Raw genomic sequence first — 13,779 nt, 5'->3', positions numbered from 1 at the left:
TTTAATCTTGTTTTGCATAATTCTTTTTTCTCTCTTTTGTTCAGCTTTGTTAGTTTCCTTTACTTTATCTTCTAGTTCACTAATTCATTCATCTGCGGATAGAAATCTTGCTGTTCATTCCATCAAGCATGTTTCTCATTTCATTTATTGAGCCCTTTATCTCTGTTATGTTTTTCCTTATCTCTGTATTAAGGGTCTCACTCATGTCTTCCACTCTTTTCTCAATTCCAATGAGTATCCTTATGATCATTACCTTAATTTTTCTATCAGACATGTTGTTCATAGCTGTTTTGCTTATATGCCTGGCTGTAGCCTTGTCCTATTCTTTCATTTGAGATACATTTCTCTGTCTTCTCATTTTATCTAAGTCTCTATGCCTATTTCTCTGTGTTAGGAAGTTAGCTATGTCTCTGTTCTTGATAAATTTCTCTGTCTTCTATTTTGTCTAAGTCGCTGTGTCTATTTCTGTGTTAGGAAGTCAGCTATGTCTCTGTTCTTGAGGGTAATGGTCTTATTAAGAAGAAATACTGTAGTGTCCTGTCATGTGGTGTCTCCTGTTCTTAAGGGCTTGGTGTTTTCAGGAGTATCTCCAATGTGTGCTGTGTGTGCTCTGCTATTTTGTCTTGGCCACTTTATCCTTCAGGCAATTTGTCTGCAGAGGCTCTCTTTGCCTTTTGTGGGCAGTGTTTGGTCCCTGGCCTGAATGTGGCATATTTTAACTAGGTGTTCTCTGCTTATGAAATGAGACCTGTCACCACCACCACCAGAACCAAAGCTTTACATAACTCCTGGGTTGGGAGACATAGTATGAGCAGGAGTTTGGGTTGATCTTCTGTAGGAGGGGGCTTGTTGTGCTGTTACTGAGGCAAACATAACTAAGAGAGGCAGTTCCACCATGGTGTGTGGGGGCAGGACTTAGTGTAAGCAAGTTAGGTAATAAGTGTTGGTGCTGTGCTGGTTCTTGCAGATGGCCTGGTGCTTATGCTGAGGGGCAAGAGGGGAAAATGGCACTGGACTGTACTTTTGTTCCTGGAAGGGTCTCTCTGTGAATGCTGTCTCCCTGGAATGCACTGCAAGATGATCAAATAACCTCCCCAATATATGTGCCAGGTGCACTTCAGATTGCTGTATGCACACTGTATGTCTACTGGTTGTTTGCCTGGCTTCTCTCCAAGATCAGTGCAATGCCCTCTGGGCTGTATCCCAGCCATGTCCACTGATCTTTAAAACTCCAGGCTTTAAGCTCTTTTGGTTGCGAGAAATCAAAAAATTCATTTCCTCTTGCTTTCCAAGCCAATTGCTATGCAGATTTGTTTTCTCTATGTGCCCCTCTGTGTGCTAGTCTGTCTCTTGTCCTTCTCTGTGATTGTGGCTCCATCCTTTCTGCAGTGGCTATGAACTATTTTTCTCCCAAATTGCATCTCCATACTTCCTACCTTCTTTGATGTGAGTCTTTTTTCTACTTTTAGTTGTGAAGTTTGTTTGCCAGTTTTCAGGTAAGTTACTGGGTATTTAGGATGATTTGACAGGTATCTAGTGTATTCATGGAACGAGGAAAACCTAGGATCCTCATACTCTACCAACATCTTTCAACCTACATTACTTGATTGTTGGCTGTTGAGCCAACCTTGTATTCTCAGGCTACTATCCATTCTTGTACCATCTCAACTCAAATTTAAAAACATGACAAATGTTTTTTCTAGAGTCATAGTTTTCTGTGATTCTTAGATTTCTCTAAGGCTCAAATTCTATCACTCTTGGTTTTAAAGCAACCTCATTTTTTCCTACACAGTTGCAAAGGTGATATACATATGGCTTATAAGGCAAATTTGGCCTGGAGGTATGTTTTATTTGGACTATATAGGCTTTTGAAATTTAGGCCAAGAGTGTGCACCCTAGGTAGACACCACACTCAACATTTCTTTTATCTTCTCTTCTACATAAGCCAGGTATTTAAAGACTTTGAAGTTGGTAATGCTTGTAATAAACCGTCTTGCTTTTGGCATATTTATTTATCTCAATGAAGTCATTTCCTGGTCACTGAACGTTAAAATATTGCAGTCATTGTTGATAACTTTTATGAAGTATTTTTTGCCCTTTGAAATAATCACTGTGTGTATTTATTTAACAGCATTGAACTGTACTTATAAATTAAGATGGTAAAAAAAAGACCCAAGTTAAATACAAATAGATTCTCATTGTATAAGATTTAGACAATCAAAAGTACAAGAGCCCTGAGAGTCCTCTTTCATTTGTCTCTACCAACCCTTCCCCATCTACAGATAGTTATTGTCATTAAATTAGGATATATTCTTCTGGGAAACTTTGTAGACTTTTACACCCCTACACATACCACCTCCCCACACACACAGACTATTAGGTTTTACATAAAAAGCAGGCCAGGAAAACAGGAAAACTTTTTGAGTTTCCTCAAAAAGTTAAAAGTAGAGCTACCCTACCACCCGGTAATTGCACTACTAGGTATTTATTCAAAGGAGATAACATAGTGATTCAATGGGGCACATGCACCCCCATGTTTGTTTGTTTGTTTGTTTGTTTATTTATTTTATTGAAGTTCAATTTGCCAACATGTAGTATAACACCCAGTGCTCATCCCGTCAAGTGCCCTCCTCTGTGCCTGTCCCCAAGTCACCCCATCCCTCCACCCACCTCCTCTTCTACTACCCTTTGTTTGTTTCCCAGAGTTAGGAGTCTCTTATGTTTTGTCACCCTCTCTAATTTTTCCCACTCATTTTGTCCCCTTTCCCCTATAATCCCTTTCACTATTTCTTATATTCCCCCTATGAGTGAAACCATATGATGATTGTCCTTCTCCAATTGACTTACTTCACTCAGTATAATACCCTCCAGTTCCATCCATGTGGAAGCAAATGGTGGGTATTCATCCTTTCTAATGGCTAATATTCCATTGTGTATATATATATATATATATATATATATATATATATACCGTATCTTTTTTAACCATTCATCTGTCAATGGACACCGAAGCTCCTTCCACAGCTTGGCTATTGTGGACATTGCTGCTATGAACATTGGGGTGCAGGTGTTCCAGTGTTTCACTGCATCTGTATCTTTGCACCCCCATGCAAAGAAATCTTGAGAGAAAGAAATCTTGCCATTTGCAATGATATGGATGGAACTAGAGGGCATTATGCCAAGCAAAATAAGTCAATCAGAGAAAAATGATTATCATATGATTTCACTCTATGTGGAATTTAAGAAACAAAACAGAGGAGCAAAAATGAAGGGAGAGAAAAATAAAACAAGATGAAATCAGAGAGGAGGATGAACCATAGGGATTCTTGACTATAGCAAGCAAGCTGAGGGTTACTAAAGGGGTGGGGAGTAGGGGAATGGGAAATTTGGTGATGGACATTAAGAAGGGCACCTGATATAATGAGTACTGGCGTTATATATAACTGATTAATCACTGAACTCTACCTCTGAAACTGATAATATGCAATATGTTAATTAATTGAATGTAGGTAAAATAAAAAAATTTAAAAATGTAGGCCAGTAAAATATATCCCCCCTCCCTTATTGACAATAGGTATCTTTAGATGAGAAAGGTATGGTCAAGGGGAATGAAGGAGAACTTTTCAGTTTTTAGCCATTACTGCCAAGGCTGCATGAACATGATTTGCGAACATCTTTGTATAAAACCTACCTTAGCAAGACATGAAATCAGGATGCTATAAATGAGAAGAATGGTAGACTGGCTATGTAAAAATATTATACTATATCAGTCGGGGTTCAACCTGAGAAGCAGAGCCAATAGGGAAAATAAATAAATAAAAATATTAGATAGATAGATGATAGATAGATAGATAGATAGATAGATAGATAGATAGATAGATGATATATAGATCTGTGTGATTGTTGGGGCTGGTTAAGAAAGTCTGAAATGAGCAGGGCAGGTCTTCAGAAAGGGAATATCATAAGTATGTTGGGACCATATCTTCTTTTGGGAACAGCGTCAGTTCTGTTTCTAAGTCTTTTCATCTGATTGAATCAGGCTCACCCAGATAATCCAGGATAATCTTCCTTACCTAAAGTCAACTGATTAGGGGTTTTAATTACATCTGAAAAATACCTTTACAGCAAACCCAAGATTAGTATTTGTTTGAATAACTAGATACTGTATCCTAGCCAAGTGAATACATCAAAAATTAAAATATATATGTACAGCAAAAGACACTGTGAACATAAAGACAATAGATAGGTAGATATATTCACAATATAGATAATAAAAGTATTAATATTCAAAATTTATTGAGTTCCCCCAAATCAACAAGAAAGTCAAGAAACAGCTGATAGAAAAATGGGCAAAAGATATGAATAGGAAATTCATATACAAAATACAATAGTCTGATGGAAAAATGTAAGAATATGCTCAAACTCACTAAGAATTAAGAAAATAAAAGGTAAAAAGATTTACATTTTTAAAGTTAAAAAAAATAAAATTTAAAATATTCCTGATAATTTTGGCAAACATTTAAAAAGGTGGATTATATCTTAAGTTGACAAAAATGTAGAAGAATGGGCATTTTCATTCATACACAATCCTTTAGTGAGAATATACATTGATAAAGCCTTTTTTATTTTTATTTTTAAAGATTTTATTTATTTATTCATGAGAGGGAGAGAGAGAGAGAGAGAGAGAGAGGGAGAAGCAGGCTCCATACAGGGATCCCAATGTGGGACTTGATCCAGGGTCTCCAGGATCATGCCCTGGGCCAAAGGCAGCACTAAACCGCTGAGCCACCTGGGCTGTCTCAAAGCCTTTTTTAAAATAAAGCCTTTAAAAATGAAATGTAGCAGTATTTATTAAAATTTTAAATAAGTATAACTTTTACTTGGTGAACTACTCCTATGAATCTATTGTCTCTTATTCACTCTGTTAATCACTAACTTTCAGTGTTAGTCTTGTATGACTGATGAACCCCACTGAATTCCCTGATCCTTCTTTATTTGAGTGCAACTTACACACTACTGCTAGATAGATCTTCCTAATCCTCTTTTTTCTCTTATACACATGCACACACACACACATACAAATATACCACAGCATTGTTTGTAACAGCCTCAAGCTGGAAACAACACAAATGTCTAACTAATATAACATGGATAAACAATTTGTGATATATTCATGCAATGGAATATTTACAATAAAGAAAGTGAATGGACTATAGAGTACAAACATTAACATGGATGGCTCAAAAAATATTCTTACGTAAAAGAAGCAAAAAACAAAGAAAACAAAGTATGATGCCACTTAAAGTTCAAAAAAAGCTAAATTAAAATGTGTTATTTAGGGATGCATAGCTAGGTAGTAAAACCATAAAAAAAAAAAGAAATGAAATGATTATTCCAGGTGTTAGGGTAGTAATTGCCTTAGCTGAGTGAAGAAGGGACTTGTGATTAGTGCGGTGAATTCAGGAGACCTTTGGGATGCTGTTGATCTTAGACTTTATGGCCTTGAAGGGGACAGCATGTTAAACTGACATATATGCTTTATGCTTTGTCTCTATTATCATAATTTTTTTAAATGCCACTAGGGAATTTTCTAGTGCTCACAATCTCTTATTTCTTTTTTCTCCCCAGCTTTATTGAGATATAATTAACATGTAATATTGTATAGTTTGAAGTATACAATGTGTTGATTCAATATACTTATAAATTGCAAAATGATTACCATCGTAGTACAGTTGACCCTTGAACAACACGGGTTCAAACTGCCTGGGTCCTCTTTTATATGGATGTTTTTCAACATAGTACAATCCTATAAATGTATTTTCTCTTCCTTGCGATTTTCTTAATTTTCTTTTCTCTAGCTGACTTTGTTGTAAGCATACTCTATATAATACATATAACATACAAAATATATGTTAATTGACTGCTGTTGGTAAGGCTTTTGGTCAACAGAATCTAACCTTAGTAGTTAAGGTTTTGGGGAGTCAAAAGTTATACTTGGATTTTTGGCTGTGTGGGGATTGAGGGCTTGAGGGAAGGTGGTCAGCACCCCAACCCCTACATTGTTTGAGGGTCAACTGTTTAGCTACCACCTTCATCCTGTCACTTGTGGTACTTGCACAGATTTTATTATTTTCTATTTTCTAAATTAAATTTACTTTTCTGTTTGTTTGTATTTGACTTAAAAATTGTTAAAAATAAATTAGATTAAAAAGACCTGTATGAATTACTTCCTGCCTACAGAATAAAGGTCAGACTCCTCCACATTCACATCTCTCCATTTACTGAGTACCTCAGCTTTTGTTATCCTACTCCTACTACTGTCCTCAGTGGAAGCCAAAAAACCTCAAACAAAGCAAAACAAAACAAAACAAAAACCCCAACAGATACAAATTTTACTAAATTGCCTTTACCAAAAAAGAAAAAAAAAAGAAGAAGAAGACTTTTCCTCTTGTTCTTTATTTGAAAGTAGATGGGGGGGGAGGGGAATTTTGAATTGCTTACCACACATTTTTCTAAGATGAATCAGAACAGGATGAAATGCCTGTTTCGTCTCTGGCTATAATGAATACGCATCTATGGCACAATTTTCAGGGAGAACACAAATATATGCAATGTTAGTTATGTTGTGCCTGCCACAACACAGTGAAAAATAAGAAAGGATTAGAATCTAGCCCAGAGTCTTCATGCGGACTCTTAGTTTCACACTTAGTCATAGCCAGCTTCACACCCAGACGCCCCTGACAGAACCAGGGCCAAATGTTCCTGGAAAATGGGACTTCTGAGCTTCATAGACATGTGCTACAAATACCTGAGCCTCATGCCTGGGTGGAGAGCTCAGCAAGAAGACTGATGGGCAGCTTCCAGGGGAAAAAATGAGGGAGGGGCAGGATGTGGTCTTGGTGACTCAGAAGTGGCCCGCCTTCTCCACCGCCAATCTGAGTCAGCATGTGGCCACATGGTCTCACATGGTGCCTGGTGGGTCTTGATGAGATGTCCTACCAGGTCCTCTGTGCCTGCCTTTAGTGAAGCATTTGATTTTAGAGGCTCAATTTACATATGAGTAGTTTTATTCTGTCTTTCTGAATTAGTCAAGCAAGAGATTGTTGAAGCTTTCTGATCTACATGGTATGGTGGCATGAAGTGTTGTTGGAGGTTTTCATACTTGTTCGCCTAATGTGGTTCTTCAAATGGTAAAGTAACATCACACAAGTGGAGGCAGCCTAGCATAGGAGTTGAGGACCTGGGTTTTGGAGGCAATCCAGCTGGGTTCAGATCCCTGCTTGCCAGAACCCCTGCACTTCTGATTTTAGAAATGTGCACATACCATTCCTTTTTGCCCTAGGACATGAATTGTGTGCTCTTAATGTGATTGGTGCAGTGGAAACTGAGTCATCCTCGTTGGTGCAACAGTGGCAGTTCTGGTGATGCCCTGCAGAGCGGTGGCAGTTCTGGTGATGGCTGTGTCTGAGTTTCTGGCTGGCAGAGTGGATCGTCCTGTCCAGTGCTGGGCATTAACTTTCAATGTCTTGATTTGGGACATGGTTCATGACTGCAGAGGCCTCAACTCACCATCCTGGCAATTCTGGGAGTTATGCAGTGACCTTTTGTTTATTTATTTTTAAATTTATTTTTGAAGATTTTATTTATTTATTTGTCAGAGACAGAGCACAAGCAGGGAGAGCATCAGAAGGAGAAGCAGGTTTCCTGTTAAGCAGGGAGCCCAATGCAGGGCTCAATCCCAAGACCCTGGGATGACAACCTGAGCCAAAGGCAGACACCCAACTGACAGAGCCACACAGGTACCCCACAATGACCTTTCAATACATTCTTTTTTGCTTCAACTGAACTTTTGGTTGCTTTTAAATGTAACTAAGGATGTTGACTGATTCAATGACCTGAGGAACATTTATTAAGTTTTCTTAACCTGTTTTTTCATCTGTAAAGTAGCTTAGTAATACCTGTCTCTTAGGGTTAATGACAGACTTAAATATATATGCATGCAAATAAATATACATGCAAGCACTCAGTATGAGCACATAGTAAGAGTCCTTAAAATGTTAGCTATTATTATTAATAATTTGTTGGGCATCAGAGTAATATTGGAGTGTCTATAGTAGAGTGAATTTTGGTGTGAGGAAATTCTTGCCATTTACCAGAGAGTCAGGAATGATAGCTTGGAGTCTTAGTTTCAAGATTCACATATAGTGACCCCATCTGAATGGTAATGTAGAAGAAATAATTCTTTATTGCAATGGTAGGATTAAATGTAACCTAGGAATTTTTATGGCTCATGGCTTTAATTTACGGTTGGTTGATTTAGGCAACCATGTATCTTTAGTTTTACCTATTTAAATTTAACATATTGACTGGAAAGGGCACAAATCTTAAGTATACAGCTTGATTATCGCACAAAGCAAGATATTAATCATTACCAACTTTACAAAGGCCTACTTTGTGTCCCATCTCCAAAGGTAACTACTACACAGATTTCTCTTGCCATAAATTAGTTTTGCCTGTTTTTGAACTTTAAATAAACCAGATTATATAGTATGTACTCTTTTTGTTGCTAAATGTTATATCTTTGAAATTCAACCATGTTGTTACACATAGAAATATGTGTAACACAAACTCACTACTGTATTGTGTTATGCATATACTTTATTTACCCATTCCATTGTTAATGGACATTTGGGTACCCTCTCATTTGATTCTATTAAGAATAATGTACTATGAATATTCTTGTAAGTATTTTTTGTGCACATATGTATGCATTTTTTTTGGATTTACACCTAGAGGTTGAATTGCTGAGTTATAGAGTAGGTGTATGTATGCTTACCTTTCTTGGCAACAAAATTCCCAAAGTAGTTTTGCCAGTTTGCATAGCATTTTAAGAGTTTCTGGCAGTCTATATCTTCTCTAATACTTGGTATTGTCAACCTTTTAAAATTTCGCCATTCTGGAGTGTGTGTAGAGATACCTTGTTTTATTTTCAACTTGCATTTTCCTGATAACTAATGATGCTGAGCATATTTTCATGGTCACTGGCCATTTGGATATTTTCATTTGTAAAAAATCTATTCATGTCTTTTATCCTCTCTTAAAAATTATTGAGTCTGTCAATTTTTTCTTATTAATTTATAAGAGATATTTATATGGTCTAGAAATAGTCCTTTGTATGATTTATCCATGTAAAGTGTCTTATTCCACATTACTTCTTGTCTTTTCATTCTCTTAATGTTATATTTTGATGAATAGAGGTTTTATTTTTTTAAAGATTTTATTTATTCATTTGAGAAAGAGAGAGAGAATTGGGGAGGAGCAGAGGGAGAAGAACAAGCAGACTGTGTCCAATGGGACTTGATCCCATGACCCCGAGATCATAACCTGAGCCAAAATTGAGGGTTGGATGTCCAACATTGAGCCATTCAGGTGTCCCATGAAAAGACGTTTTAAATTGTAAGAAGTCTGTATGGCCAATCTTTCCTGTTATGTTTAGTGCTTTATTTATTTATTTATTTATTTATTTATTTATTTAAAAGAGAACACTTCACGGTGAATCTGACACAATCAGAACTGAATATCTTTTTTTTTAAAATTTTTATTTATTTATGATAGTCACAGAGAGAGAGAGAGAGAGAGAGAGAGAGAGAGAGGCAGAGACATAGGCAGAGGGAGAAGCAGGCCCCATGCACCGGGAGCCCGATGTGGGATTCGATCCCGGGTCTCCAGGATCGCGCCCTGGGCCAAAGGCAGGTGCTAAACTGCTGCACCACCCAAGGATCCCTGTTTAGTGCTTTAAAAAAAAAGACTTTATTATTTTTTTATTATATATTTTTAAGTAATCTCTATACCCAATGTGGGGCTTGAGCTCAAAGCCCTAAGATCAAGAACTGCATATGCTACCAACTGAGCCAGCCAGGCACCTTAATAGACTTTATTTTTTAAAAGCAGTTTTAGGTTTACAGAAAAATGAACAGAAAGAACATATATTTCTTCCCCCTTCCCAGTTCCCCCTATTACTAACATCTTGCATTGGTGAGGTGCATTTGTTACAACTGATGAACCAATTCTAATGTATTATTAACTAAAGTCCATAGTTTACATAAGGGTTCATCACTGTGAGAAAGTGTGAACCCGGGATCCCTGGGTGGCGCAGCGGTTTGGCGCCTGCCTTTGGCCCAGGGCGCGATCCTGGAGACCCAGGATCGAATCCCACGTCGGACTCCCGGTGCATGGAGCCTGCTTCTCCCTCTGCCTGTGTCTCTGCCTCCCTCTCTCTCTCTCTCTCTCTCTCTCTCTCTGTGACTATCATAAATAAAGAAAAAAAAATTAAAAAAAAAAAAAAGAAAGTGTGAACCCTGTAAAAGTGTTGTATACTTTTTTTGGTTTTGACAAATGCATAATGTTACTTATCAACCATTACAGTATCACTTAGAATAGTTTCACTGCCCTAAAAATCCCCTGTGCTCCACCTCTTCATTTCTCCCCAACTGCTGATCTTTTTACTGTCTCCATAGTTTTGCTTTTCCAGAATGTCATATTGGTGGAATCATCTGGTGTATAGCCTTTTCAGACTTACCTCTTCACTCACTAATATGCATTTAAGGTTCTTCTATGTCTTCGTTTCTTTTTAGCACTCAATAATATTCCATTGACCGGATGTATCATAGTTTATTTAACCATTAACCTCCTGAAAGACAACTTGGTGGCTTCCAAGTTTTGGCAATTATGAACACAAAGTTTCTACGAACATGTGTGTATAGGTTTTTGTGTAGGCATAAATTTTCAATTCCTTTGTAATATCTGGATCATATGATAAGAGTATGCTTAGTTTTGCATGATACCACCAGATTGTTTTCCAAAGTGGCTGCACTATTTTGCAATAATGAGAGTTCCTATTGCTCCATATCTTTGCCAGCATTTGGTATCATCCATATTCTGGATTTTGACTATTCAAATTGTTGTGTAGTGGTAGCTCATTGCCATTTTATTTTTATTTTTTAAAGATTTTATTTATTTGTTTGAGAGACAGAGACAGTGACAGAAATAGCAAGAGAGAGCATGAACAGGGAGGAGAGGGAGAAGCGGACTCCCTGCTGAGCAGGGAACCTGATGAGGGGCTCCATCTCAGGACCTGGAGATCATCACCAGAGCTGAAGACAGATGGTGCCCCTCATTGCTATTTTAATTTGCATTGTCTTGATGACATGTGTTGTTGAGCATCTTTTTATACGTTCACTTTTCAGCTGTGTATATTCTTTGGCGAGGTGTCTGTTAGGGTCTTTGGCTCATTGTTTGTTTGTTTGTTTGTTGGAGAAAGAGCATAGGCAAATGAGAGCCCAGTGTGGGGCTCCATCTCACACCCCTGAGATCACGCCCTGAGCTGAAATCAGGAGTAGATGCTTAACTGATTGAGCCACCCTGGTGCCCCTGGCTCATTTTTAAATTAAGTTGTTTGTTTTCTTATTGTTGACTTTTAAGAGTTTTTGTGTATTTTGCATAACAACTCTTTATCAGATGTGTCTTTTGCAAATATTTTATCCCATTCTGTGGCTGGTCTTCTCATTCTCTTGACATTGTCTCTCATAGAGCAGAAGTTTTTTTGTTTTTTGTTTTTTTTTTTTTAATTTTTATTCATGATAGTCACAGAGAGAGAGAGAGAGACAGAGACAGAGACATAGGCAGAGGGAGAAGCAGGCTCCATGCACCGGGAACCGATGTGGGATTCGATCCCAGGTCTCCAGGATCGCGCCTTTGGGCCAAAGGCAGGCGCTAAACTGCTGCGCCACCCATGGATCCCTTAGAGCAGAAGTTTTTAATTTTAATGAAGTCTACATTACCTTTTTTTCCCCCTATGGATAATGACTCTGTAAAAAGCCATCGACAAACTCAAGGTCATCTAGGTTTTCTCCTATGTCATCTTCTAGGAATTTTGTAGTTTTTTTGTTTTATATTGACCTCTGTGATTTTCAGTTGATTTCTGTAAAGGCTATAATATCTGTGTCTAGATTTACTTTTCTTGCATATGATGTCCAGTTGTTCCAGCACCATTCGATGAAGAGACCGTCTTTTCTCTATTGTATTGCCTTGTTGCTTGTCAAAGGTCAGTTAACTACATTTATTGGAGTTATTTACAAGCTCTCTGTTTTCTGCCACTGACTTATTTCTTCTTTCATCAATAGCACTCTGTCTGGATTACTAAGTCATGTTTTTTATGGATGCCTAGACATCCTCAGTATGGAAAAGCAAGCTCATGGCATAAAGGATGGAATTACAGGGATCCCTGGGTGGCGCAGCGGTTTAGCGCCTGCCTTTGGCTCAGGGCGCGATCCTGGAGACCCGGGATCGAATCCCACGTCGGGCTTCCGGTGCATGGAGCCTGCTTCTCCCTCTGCCTGTGTCTCTGCCTCTCTCTCTCTCTGTGACTATCATAAAAAAAAAAAAAAAAAAAAAGGATGGAATTACAGACCAGTATCTATTTGGACTTCTCCGTGGAACCAGAACTAGTTTATTTGTGACCAACTTAAATTTACTAGCCTGTCTCTTTCAGTGGCAAGAGACAGAAACCCAACCCAAACTTAAACAAAGAAAGACATGTTCTGGCTCACAGGGATTTGGAAGAATTGAGTGGAACTGGCATTAGATATCTTCCAAGAATCCATATATCTTGGCCCACCTTCTCATTTAGAGGGTTTTTAATAATAAGAAAAATTAAAAACCAAATAACCTACTTCTCACCGGCTTAAAGAATAATTTCTTCATTTCCTTCAAGTATTTGCTCATATCTCACTTCCTCAGTGAGGCTGGCCAACTTTCACTTTATTCAACACCAACACCTGTCTCCTTTTTACTATGCTCGACTTTTACATTTTATTCACTTACTGCTTTGTAACATACAGTAGAACTTTCTTATTTATGTTTTTATTTTAATATATTTCTTGGCTAGAATGTTAGTTCCACAGGGCAGGACTCTTATGTATTTTGTTCACTGAGATATTCAAGCATCTAGGACAGGGTGCCTAGAGCACATGGTAGGTGTTCAACAAATATTGGTAAGTGAATGAAAGGGAATTTATTATCTTATATAAGATGAAGTCCCAATTTCCAGGATCATTGATTCTGCAGCTCAATGACATAATTGAGAGCCATGGTCTCTTCATCTTCCCTGTCTGCCACCCTCAGTATGCCAGCTTGGTGTCTTGGGCTAGCTCTCTTCATGGTTGCAAGATGGCTGCTTCAGTTCCAGGCATCCCATTTATCTCTTTTTTTCCTCTAATCCATGAAGAATCCCATATTGATTTTTAAAATCACACTTGCACATATAATAACACAAATTAAAATAAATGCATAAAATACATGCAGCCCTCCTAGACACATTCTTAATTAATTACTCAACTGCAAAAATGTTGATTTTGGAAGAATTTTGTCAATGTAAATTTTTGAAATGTTAAGCAGGTATGTTAAGTATAATAATTTGGACATTGGGGATCCCTGGGTGGCGCAGCGGTTTGGCGCCTGCCTTTGGCCCAGGGCGCGATCCTGGAGACCCGGGATCGAATCCCACATCAGGCTCCCGGTGCATGGAGCCTGCTTCTCCCTCTGCCTATGTCTCTGCCTCTCTCTCTCTCTCTCTGTGTGACTATCATAAATAAATAAATAAAAAAAAAAAAAAAAAAAATAATTTGGACATTGCCTTTGAAAAGTTTAATAATGGTGTGCCTTGGTGGCTCAGTCCATTGAGCATCTGCCTTTGGCTCGGGGCATGATTCTCAGGTCCTG

General features: G+C 37.9%; 1 protein-coding gene and 1 long non-coding RNA gene across 4 annotated transcripts in view; one reads left to right on the top strand and one right to left on the bottom strand.

Annotated features, from left to right (window-relative positions):
• LOC144288918 (uncharacterized) overlaps nt 1–13,779 on the top strand; it is a 255,559-nt gene that overhangs the window by 5,886 nt on the left and 235,894 nt on the right. For 2 of the 3 annotated variants that reach the window (XR_013356980.1, XR_013356979.1), the window contains exon 1: nt 7,408–7,799. The gene's annotated coding sequence lies outside the window, so the exon portion shown is untranslated. Of the gene's footprint in view, nt 1–7,407; nt 7,800–12,008; nt 12,104–13,779 lie in introns of those variants that run through there. The other variant, XM_077856953.1, reaches the window with a different exon arrangement.
• Nucleotides 1–13,779, bottom strand: part of LOC144288919 (uncharacterized) — a 47,297-nt gene that overhangs the window by 14,239 nt on the left and 19,279 nt on the right. The gene's annotated exons all lie outside the window — the stretch shown is intronic.

The sequence above is a fragment of the Canis aureus genome, chromosome 18, assembly GCF_053574225.1.
Source record: "Canis aureus isolate CA01 chromosome 18, VMU_Caureus_v.1.0, whole genome shotgun sequence".
Taxonomy (NCBI): domain Eukaryota; kingdom Metazoa; phylum Chordata; class Mammalia; order Carnivora; family Canidae; genus Canis; species Canis aureus.
The sequence above is the reverse complement of the archived record's forward strand: the minus strand, read 5'-3'. Positions and strand labels throughout refer to the sequence as shown.